Genomic DNA, 10126 nt, shown 5'->3' with positions numbered 1-10126 from the left:
CCTGTTTACAAAGGCCAGATCAGAGGCACTTGGAGTAGTCTCTCTCCCTTCACCACCCTCCCAACACTCAGGATTTCCTGGCTATTGTCCCTTCATTAGGACTACTCAAGAAGCCTCTTCATCCTATCAATCTGAAAAAGTCAGAAACAAGAAAGTCTTAAGTTTTTGATGATCTTTAGCTCCAGAACTTGGGTATTTGTTTTCCTCTGGGTATCTGTATGTATTTTCCCAGCTTAGTCAGATCATGGGATTAACTAGCAGGCTGGAGTCCCTAAATGTCATCTTTTACTTTGATATTTATCTTAAGAGGCACTGTGGTCTAATGAATAGAAAACCCTCCTTGAAGCCAGGAAGAACTGAATTTAAATCTAGCCTCATACAGGCTGTGACCTTGAACATTCCTGATACTTAATTTCTCAGAGTACTAGGTAATTTTTTTAAACCCTTACCTTCCATCTTAGAATTAATACTGTATTGATTCTAAGGCAGAAGATCGTTAAGAGCTAGGCAATGGGGGGTTAAGTGACTTGTCCAAGATCACATAGCTAGGACAGGTTACTTTTTAAGACTATAAGTAATCAAGAAGTTGGTCACCAGCACTGGAAAAGGGAACTTGCTCACTTGGGAGTTCCTTTACCAATGAAATCATAGTTCTGATCTCTATCATCGGTCTACCCACCCTCTCTCAAGTCACATAACATTGACTTCTACCTTTCTCTTGAACAAAAGTTTCCTTATGAATGAATAACTAATAGAAATCTAAAGAAAATACTATTCTCTAGGAGTTCCCGTGCTACTGCCTTTATCCTTCCATTTTTGCTGAGGACTGTATCTTGGGACGAATAATGGGATATTTGAAATCACGTTGCCTAGAGGATGATATGACACCAGGAGGAAGGGAAACAAATCCCAGGCCTCTGTTTTCTGAGAAAATATAATATATATATATATATATATATATAATAGAGCTATAATAGAGCTGTCATAGGGTGCAAGATATCACATCAGTATCAGGTGAAATGAGAGTGATTATATCCAGTAAGAGATCACATTAACTAGACCAAAAGGCTGAACTTTCTTAGGAACTTAGCCTGCAACTGCATAGTGAAGAGGTAAGGGCAGAAAGACTGGTAGGGGAGGAGTGTGGAAACCTGGGTTAGCGTTTCTATGAAGAGTAAGCCTAGGATGGATTTTCGGAGAAAAAAGAACATGAAACCAATGGGGCTGATAAAGAAAGAAAGAAATGTGGAGATGGATCATTCGGGCAGAAAACCTGGGAAATGAGGCCTGGAGGCAGGGCAAAACATCCTTCTCATCTCTCCAAGTCCCATTGTCTGAAGTTCCAGACCTGTCCATGCTAACCCGTATGAACCCCCAGAGGTACTACAACCCCCCAGACAGATGATTAGATCTGAGCAGTTTTCGGAGGCTCAGAGAGAGTGGTAATCCTGCTTGATGTCTCCTATTCTCCTATGTGCAGAGTTTGCCAGAAGCAATATGAGATGCATCTTGGGATCCCCTAGGTTCTCTTCCCCCCATCACCCCCCACTACAGACCACAAAAATTGAGGTGAAAAATTGAGAGCCAGAGGAACAGAAACAGGGTCTACACCTCCTCCTCCCCCCTCCTCTCCCTCTTCCCAATAGCTGAAATCTTTCTAGAGCTTCTCCGATAAAACCCATTTCCTTTCAGAGGCCAGTGAGTGCCTAAGCAATTTATGCACTACACAGTCAGTTACAGCCTCAACAGATGTCCACCTGGGAATGTGAGGGAAAAGTTCCCAGAGTGTGATGGGGTACCCCCAAAGTCCAGCTTTCTAGGGTGATGAGCTTTTGGTTTTGAGTGGGCACTTCCTGTCAGAAACCAACTTTGTTCATGCTCATGTTCAGGAACACTTCTCTTCAAGGCAGGTCCAAAGCTGAGAAATGCTGTGGTTTTTTGGTTTGGTTGTTTTGGAAGAAGCAGGTCTTGAGAGAACACAGTCTGTGGAATTTACCAAGAGATCTTTGCAATCTGTCCAAATTATAGCGCTGGTGTCGAGATCAGCACCAGGACACTGAACTGTATCTTCCTTCAGACAGGGACTGAGAAGAGGAAATATCACCACAGTGCAGCCAAGCTGTACTGAGGGCTGATTGAAAGAAACTGCTGCTCCAGATGTTGCTCTAGTGGGCTTTCGAAGTGTGAGCAGGTAATTCCAGGAAGAGTGACATTGTTAACAGAAAGCATCTAATTAACAATGACTTCATTTGATTGGAAGGATGAAAAAGCCTTTTTAAATCAATCCAGATTGACTGGCCTGAGCAGAGCCAATTTATGAATATGGAGGCCGAATGGGGTCTGCTTTCTTTCAAAGATGTCATTCGAGGGATAATAGCATAGGTGAAGTCATTTGGTTACAGGGTGGAAACTTTTATAGGGCCTTCCTTGGGAATTTAATTCAGTGCTTCTTCATTTTATTAGGAACAGACTGACTCCATCAACTGGACTCTCTCTGTTTAGAGACAAGACTGCTTGAAGCAATTAGGTTCACCAATTAGCATAGTTTTACTGACCCAGGCAACAGCAGCGCTGGCTCCTCAGCTTATCCACTTCTTCAAAGTCCCCAGAAAATGGATGAGAACATGTTTTCCAGGTGTGCCACGCAAGAGATGAGCCCACAAACAGGTGAGCCCCTCTGGGTCTGACAAAAAAGTCTGCCTTTCAGTAGTGGTGGTACCTTATGATGAATGCTGCAGAAACAAGTAGAGATTTTTCTTGGCTAAGAACTTCATTTTAGTAGTTCTCCACTTTAACAGTCTCTTTTCCCATTCCCCCCTCTACTTCCCACTTTAGTTGTTATGTTTGGGCCATATCCTTTCCAGGAAGTCACATTTCCTGCCTTCTCCTTTCCCTGCCTTGATGGTTCTGGTGAAAAGAAAGGCCATGGATAATTTGCTGCCTTCCTGCTTGAAATTATGTCAGACATCAAGGTAAGGGAGCCTGATGAGCTGATAAGAATTGAAGCAAATAAAGTGGGGGGGGGGAAGAGAGAGAGAGAGAGAGAGATTGAGTGTAGGGTGGTGGGGGAATTAGCCTAGTTTGCTACTTCCTTATTCTGACATGGCAGAAACTGCCTTGATCTCATCAGACCATTAGCTTGTTGGTTTGAAGTCTAAAGAGCTGCTGAAGGGTTGTGTACACACTATTCTGCCCCTTGGGTACCAACTTTACTTCCAGAAAATATCAGAAGGGCAAAGCAGGATGTCTAAAAAGCTTTACTTTGGACTTCAATGGGTATGCCATTCATCAGGAAAATTTCTCTTTATGGCCAGAATCTCCATCAGGCACATTTTCAGTTGAAAGAGAAGCTTGTATGTTGGGATATACTTTTTCCAATGTATATCAGCTATTTCTCCCCCCCCCCTTCCAAGATGCATATTTGTACTGAAGAATTTCACTATATTAAATTGCTGACAGTTCATCAGCAGCAACTACTGTGAAATTCCCTTAACCTTATTAAATCAATAAATACCAGATCCATGCATTGAATTAAAAATGCATCAGCATGGCTAGCAATTGCAAATGGTCATGGCCCTTAGAATCAAATATGCTATTTAGGGTCTGTCCAGTTAACATTATTTAGATTTTTCTTTCTTCTTTGGGCCAGATCCTAGACAACAAGGTTTGTCTGAAATACTTTGACAATTCTTTCCCTCTGATTACAATTTACATTGAACTTCACAAATGAAGAATGTGTTTGAAAACAGTGATATAATATGAGTCATGCATTTCTTGTCAATCACTGTTTTTCAACATGGGAATATACTGTCATTTAGAGCACATTGTTCTGTGGAAAGATAACCCTCAGGGGTAGAGCTGTATAAATGTGCTCAAATCAGACCATATGCAAACACTGCCATGATCTATGTTTGCCCACATGAAAATACTGTACTCTGAGTACCTGGAAAAAGATACATCGATAGTAATAGCTGTGACAGTTTGGCAGTGTTTTCTTTCAGCAACAAAACAGATTAAAGGGTATCTGCCAGCATTATTAAATGAATAAATGGATAAAGAAACTTTATCATTTTGAAAAGTTATATATATGAGCTTAATTTTCTCACAAGAACTCACACTGATTAGCAGAATGGCATTTTTCTAAGTCTTCAAACTTTGTACGGTACTTAGGAAGAGGAACACTTTAGCTTAATCCATTATGTATTTGAAAGGACATCTCAAATGTAAAGTAATTTATCAGAGATTGTCAGTTAAGTTATAGTCTGGTGGGCAAATTTGCAGTTAGCCCTTACTGAAAGTTTTGAGTATATTAAAAAGTTGAAATTGAATAGATGAAATAATATCACAGTTGTAGATATTTGTTCTTAGTGGCTAATGATGCTAATAATTAAAAAATATGTATATATACATATATATTCCCAGTCTATCAATGTCAGCCACAGAAGTACTATGGAATTCTGAAGATGTAGCCTTGGGTTCACAACATTATGCAAGAAAAATCTTTATTTGATGAAATAGGCAATCAACTGAAATCTATCCTCTTTAAATAAACTGATTCATCCGTATTTTCCCAGTGTTGGTGTAAGTTGTTGTCTGTGATGTCCCTCAGGGCTCTTTCCTCTGCTCTCTGATTTGGTATATAAAAGCAGCTCTGAGTGATGGATTACTGTGCCACTGCAGCCTGTGAAGGATTAATTTGTTTCATTGATTTCTCTTTAGGCAGATTGCCAGAATTTGCTGCTTCCCACCTTTCCCCAAGACTTCCAGCAGTAATAGACAGTAATAGCCTAAGACAAATCAGCCCATTCTTATAAAAATGGAACCACAACATCTGAGAGTCCCAGGAAAGCTATGACAAACTTCTTTATTGGTGCATTGGGAACCCATGTTGCATCATTTATTTTTTATAATTATTTCTTTTTAAACTAAAAAAAAGAAATAATTTTGAATTTTGACTTAAAACCCCTCTCATAATTTTCAGATATATTCACACACAAACACTGATCATTAAGAAAAGCAAAATTCCCATAATATCAGGCATTGGTTATTGCAGAAAAAAGGGGACATGTCTCTTAGCCTTTTAACTTCTTTACTTATCTCTTTTATTGACTAAGAATCCAATTTGTGTATCATATATGAGGCCTCAAATGACATGGGATGATAACTATTTTGAGTTAATTTGCCTGTAAGTATTAATAGGATATTTTATTCCAAAAGACTTTTTAGGAACTCTGGATAAGTGCTAGAAATGTCAGAGCAGAAAGTCCTCAATCAATCAATCAATAAACATTTGTTAAACACCTATTTGGTGCCAAGTACTGTCCTGGGGATAATTCTAATTCACATTCTATGGGCACAGACTGAAGAGTTCCCCTCTTCTCCTTGTGTTCTAAAAGCAAGAGCGGCTATTTTTTTTTTTTTTTATATAACAAGTACTGATTCTTTCAGAAGTGTTTTCCCAAATACAGATGTGAAATAGGCCAGTATACAAATCTATTTGTTTCCCTTCTGTAGTGTTGAAAATTATATTGATTTAATGTTCTCAAGTTATACTTTTTATGCAATTAGTGGTGTAGTAAAAACTAATATTGTCATGTGCTAATGTCTTTTCTTTCCCTGTTGTTCTGTGGAGCTGTTCCATGCAATATCAGCAAGTTTACAGTTTTCTTGTGTTTTTCTGAAAGAGAAGAGGAACATCTGTTTCAATTATAGATCTGCATCATAATTATAACAATTAAAGAGCTGCCATGTAAGTATACAGTAAATATATTTTGCTGAATGACCCATACTTTTGTACTTGAAAAACTTGAGTGATTTTTAGAGGCATTGAACCAAATTTATCTTTTTTTTTACAGGCTAGATTTTATATAGGGTTTTAGAAAAGCAATTCTTTTGTCTTAAAAACAAGCTACCTAATGTTAGTTATAGTTTATTTTATACAAGAGAAAGACTTGGCGATGGAGAGATGTATGTGTCACATTGTTCAATGACATTTTCAAAAGTTTTTCTAAGGGGGAGGCACACTGCATTTGCAAATTGAACTATCAGATACTTCCCCAGATTGTCTTACTGGTATTACTAATGATGTTAGAACAGCATGGTACATTGTTAAAAAGAAAACCCATTTCCTTTGGTATTGTTTATGCCATTTATTTAGTTTTTAAATCTTGTTCAGCTAGAACATGGGAAAGGCTTGTTACATTTTTGTTTATAGCCATTTTCACTTTCTTGTTTTTGTCTTTGCACGATACTAGCATGTTGTGTTTTAAACAACACAAGAGCATCTTTGAAGCCAAACAAAAGACTCTTTCCATTGACTGACCCAAAAGTTTTTGAAAACTAAAAAAAAAAAATTTAGGCCCAAGATATTGGTCCTTTTAAAATACCATAGAAAAATGGTATTTTTATTATGCTTATTTTTATTATTTTATTATTATTTATTATTATTAAATTTATATGTTTTATAGAGCTAGAAGGTCCTTTAATGAGCATTATCTCATCCATTCCCTTGCTTAGAGATAACAAAACTGAGGCACTTGAGTTATAGCATTGGGACCAGAACTCTGGTCTCTTGATTCTCCGTCTGTTTTTCTTACTACCTGTCTACTATAATTTTGACAGAACCCTCGTTATTTCCATATGTGAGTATAATAGCCGGGTATGACTTTGCAGGCAAAGAAAGCAAGAAGATTAAATTTTATTTCTAAGGTATCTTTTTTCAGAAAAGACTTCCCTCTTTATTCTATCACATTGGAAGCTGATATAAAGGACCTGAAGAAATGGAATTTCTCCAACATTTGCCTGTATCACTTTTTCTGCAGTTTTCCTGGAAAGAATGAAAAGCTTTATCCTCTTTTGGTCATACTTGTACCAGGCTCTTTGTCTTGTAGTTGATTTTCCATGGTCTTCAAAACAAGTAAACCCAGGAGGGAGAGGCAGATAATATGTTAAGTTAAAATGCTACCATAAATATGAGTTATTATACTAGCTTAAATAGTAAATAAATAGCTTAAACTATAGTTTAAGAAATATTTCAAAGGATCTAAGATCTCATGAATATTGCTATTTCCCTCATTGGTGAAGTTCACAACTCATTCAGGCTTTCTTCTTAGTGATTCTTTAATCATCCACAGAAGATATTCATGATGTGCTGGAAGTGAACCTGGGAGTACAAAGGATGTTCACCTTTGCTTATAATTTAATTTTGCTAACCACTTGCCCATTACCTTTTCTAATCACAACTCAATAGCTGTCATTTATATTGATTATTTTTTAGTGTTCATTTAACTTTAATTTATTTAAACATATTTTAAAATAATCAAACATTACATTTTTTTCTCCCTTTCATCTTGCACTCATCTAAAAGAAAGCTAGAAACTTGCATAATAGAAACATAGCCAAGCAAAACAAATCTCCACATTGGCCACATCAACAATACATTTCTTATTCTGAATATTAAGCCATTGGCTCTCTGCAATGAGGTCGGTGCAGGATTATTATTTATACATCTTTAAATACATCAGAAGAAATTTTGGGAAGGAATAAAACAGAAATGTTTTCTGTTGGCCTATAATGATAGATTCTGCATGTGCCTTTCCTCAACCTTCAATCAGAAGTGATGCCACATCCGCTGAATTCTTATAGTACTTGATGTCTTTCAATAGTTTTACATGCTTTGTATATTAACATACAGCTTGTTTTTTTTGCATATGTTGAATTTCTGAGTTGAGGTGATCTTAAAAGTCATTCAGTCCAACCTGTAACTGGATTAAAATTCCTTCTAAAACACCCCCAAACTAAAAATCATCCAACCTTCACTTGAAGACTTCTAATGATGGAGAAGCCACTACTTCCAGAAACAGCCCATTTCATTTTTGGACAGTTAGGAAATGTTTCCAGGTGTCAAACTTAAACCTATCTCTCTGCAGCCTTTACTTCTTTCTTGCTCCCAGCTCTCTCCTCTGTGGTCCAGCAGAACAAATCTAATTTTTCATCTTCCTTCCCATCTCCATTCCTCTTCCATATTTAATGCTTCAAGTATATGAAAAAAGCTCTCATAGCTCCTTAAAAGAGAGGGTTCATAACTCATTTTGTGTCATGAATCCCATAGCCGTCTAGTAAAATCTATAGACCCATTTTACATGTATAAAAATATCAAATAACAAAGGAAATAAATTATATTGAAATACAGTTATCAAAATATTGTTTAAAAAAGTTTGCAGGCCCCAGGTTAAGAATCCCTCTCTTTTTTAAAAAAAAAATATTTTATTTGATCATTTCCAAGCATTATTCATTAAAGACATAGATCATTTTCTTTTCCTCCCCCCCACCCCCCATAGCCGACGCGTAAATCCATTGGGCATTACATGTTTTCTTGATTTGAACCCATTGCTATGTTGATAATATTTGCATTAGAGTGTTCATTTAGAGTCTCTCCTCTGTCATCTCCCCTCAACCGCTGTATTCAGGCAGTTGCTTTTCCTCGGTGTTTCCTCTCCCATAGTTTATCCTTTGCTTATGAATAGTGTTTTTTTTTCTCCTAGATCCCTGCAAGTTGTTCAGGGACATTACACCGCCACTAATGGAGAAGTCCATTACGTTCGATTATACCACAGTGTATTAGTCTCTGTGTACAATGTTCTCCTGGTTCTGCTCCTCTCGCTCTGCATCACTTCCTGGAGGTTGTTCCAGAAGAATCCCTCTCTTAAGTCTTCCCTCTTCTAGATGCAATATCCCTGGTCTAGTCAAATGATTCTCATATGACATCTTGGAGTCACATGGTCACCTTTCTCTGGAAAATCTCCAGGTTCTGATGTGTAGTAATTAGAACTGAACACAATACCTAGATATGAACAGAGTAGGAATGGAGTACAGAGTTTCTTAATCCTGACCACCATGCCTCTCAAGGTTGTGCTAACTTTTCTGGCAGTCATAGCATTCCACATTGCATCTTCCTTCCTTTATGGAATATTTTTCATCCTCAAATCTATTGGGCTGTCATGATTACTGAGATCTTTTGGGATTGGTGCTTGTATCCCTACGAATTGTAACCACATAAATTAGCGTTGCTCTAGAGAGAGATTTATTTAGTGGGGATAATGAACACATACATATACACATATGAACATAAGTGTATATATACACAAACCCATTAGGTTCAGTAATGAACATTACAATTAATTAAATATGGCACCTATATAATTAAAATAGAATCCTTAATGATAATACTAGAAATATTAATCACATAATTATTTTTTGGCAGAAAATTGTACTGTATTATTTCTCCTTGGCTCAGGAAACTTCCACTTTGAGTTTTCTAACAGAGATAGTAGGAAATAAGCAAGGGACAATAAGGACAGCACAGCCACATCTCTCCACCTCTTTGTCCAACCTGGAAGAAAAGGAAGGTTGGGGTATCTTCTCTGCTTGAAAGTCAGCAGACAAGAGCCAGAATAGGAGAACAAAGACAAATCTTCTTTCTCCATTGTGTCTGCTCAGAAGAGAAAAGACCCTTAAGTCCACCCAATTTCTCTTCTTATCACCAGTTAGCAAGGAAGAGAAAGACAAGTCAGAGCAAAACCCTTGCTGACTTCTTTAGGTCAAACAAAATTACTTATTTCCAAGTCACCTGTGCCTCCTCTAAATCTCGGCTTCACTTGCAATGACATTTCAAGCTTTGCTCAAAGAAGTAGTAGAATCTGACCTTATTATAGGATTGGAGCATCACTTCCTCCATTCTAGTTCCCATGAGTATCCAGAGACCAAATTTCCTTTTTTTCCCCCAAGAGAATCCTGGAAATGGAACAATAATGGAAAGTTGTTCCTTTAATTCCATGATCTTTTCAGGAACAGTCCCATTGCTGAAGCTTGGCAGAGGGAGGGCAAATTATCCTATTTCTCATATCCCCATTTAGACAGCCAGATGACGTCATGTGCTGTCTGTGAAATTGCCAAGTATAGGTGTGGCAGAGAAGACAGCTATAGGTTACTGATTCTTGGGAGTTTTTATTATGACAGTTTCAAGATGAGTAGTGAATTGAGGATATCTGTGATGATATATTTTACTAATTTTTTTTACTAATTTACTAATATTGAATTTGTGATCCACTAAATTCCTCAAATAATT

At 37.3% G+C, this 10126-nt stretch overlaps 1 long non-coding RNA gene across 4 annotated transcripts in view; it reads left to right on the top strand.

Moving 5' to 3' along the window:
- The first annotated feature begins 1051 nt into the window (after positions 1–1051).
- Positions 1052–10126, top strand: part of LOC103094312 (uncharacterized) — a 102160-nt gene continuing 93085 nt past the window's right edge. For all 4 annotated transcript variants that reach the window (XR_008917889.1, XR_464531.3, XR_008917890.1 and 1 more), the window contains exons 1-3: positions 1052–2191; positions 2464–2667; positions 5633–5749. This is a non-coding gene — a long non-coding RNA (uncharacterized LOC103094312). The remainder of the gene's footprint in view (positions 2192–2463; positions 2668–5632; positions 5750–10126) is intronic.

Source organism: Monodelphis domestica, chromosome 3 (assembly GCF_027887165.1).
Source record: "Monodelphis domestica isolate mMonDom1 chromosome 3, mMonDom1.pri, whole genome shotgun sequence".
NCBI lineage: Eukaryota > Metazoa > Chordata > Mammalia > Didelphimorphia > Didelphidae > Monodelphis > Monodelphis domestica.
The sequence above is the reverse complement of the archived record's forward strand: the minus strand, read 5'-3'. Positions and strand labels throughout refer to the sequence as shown.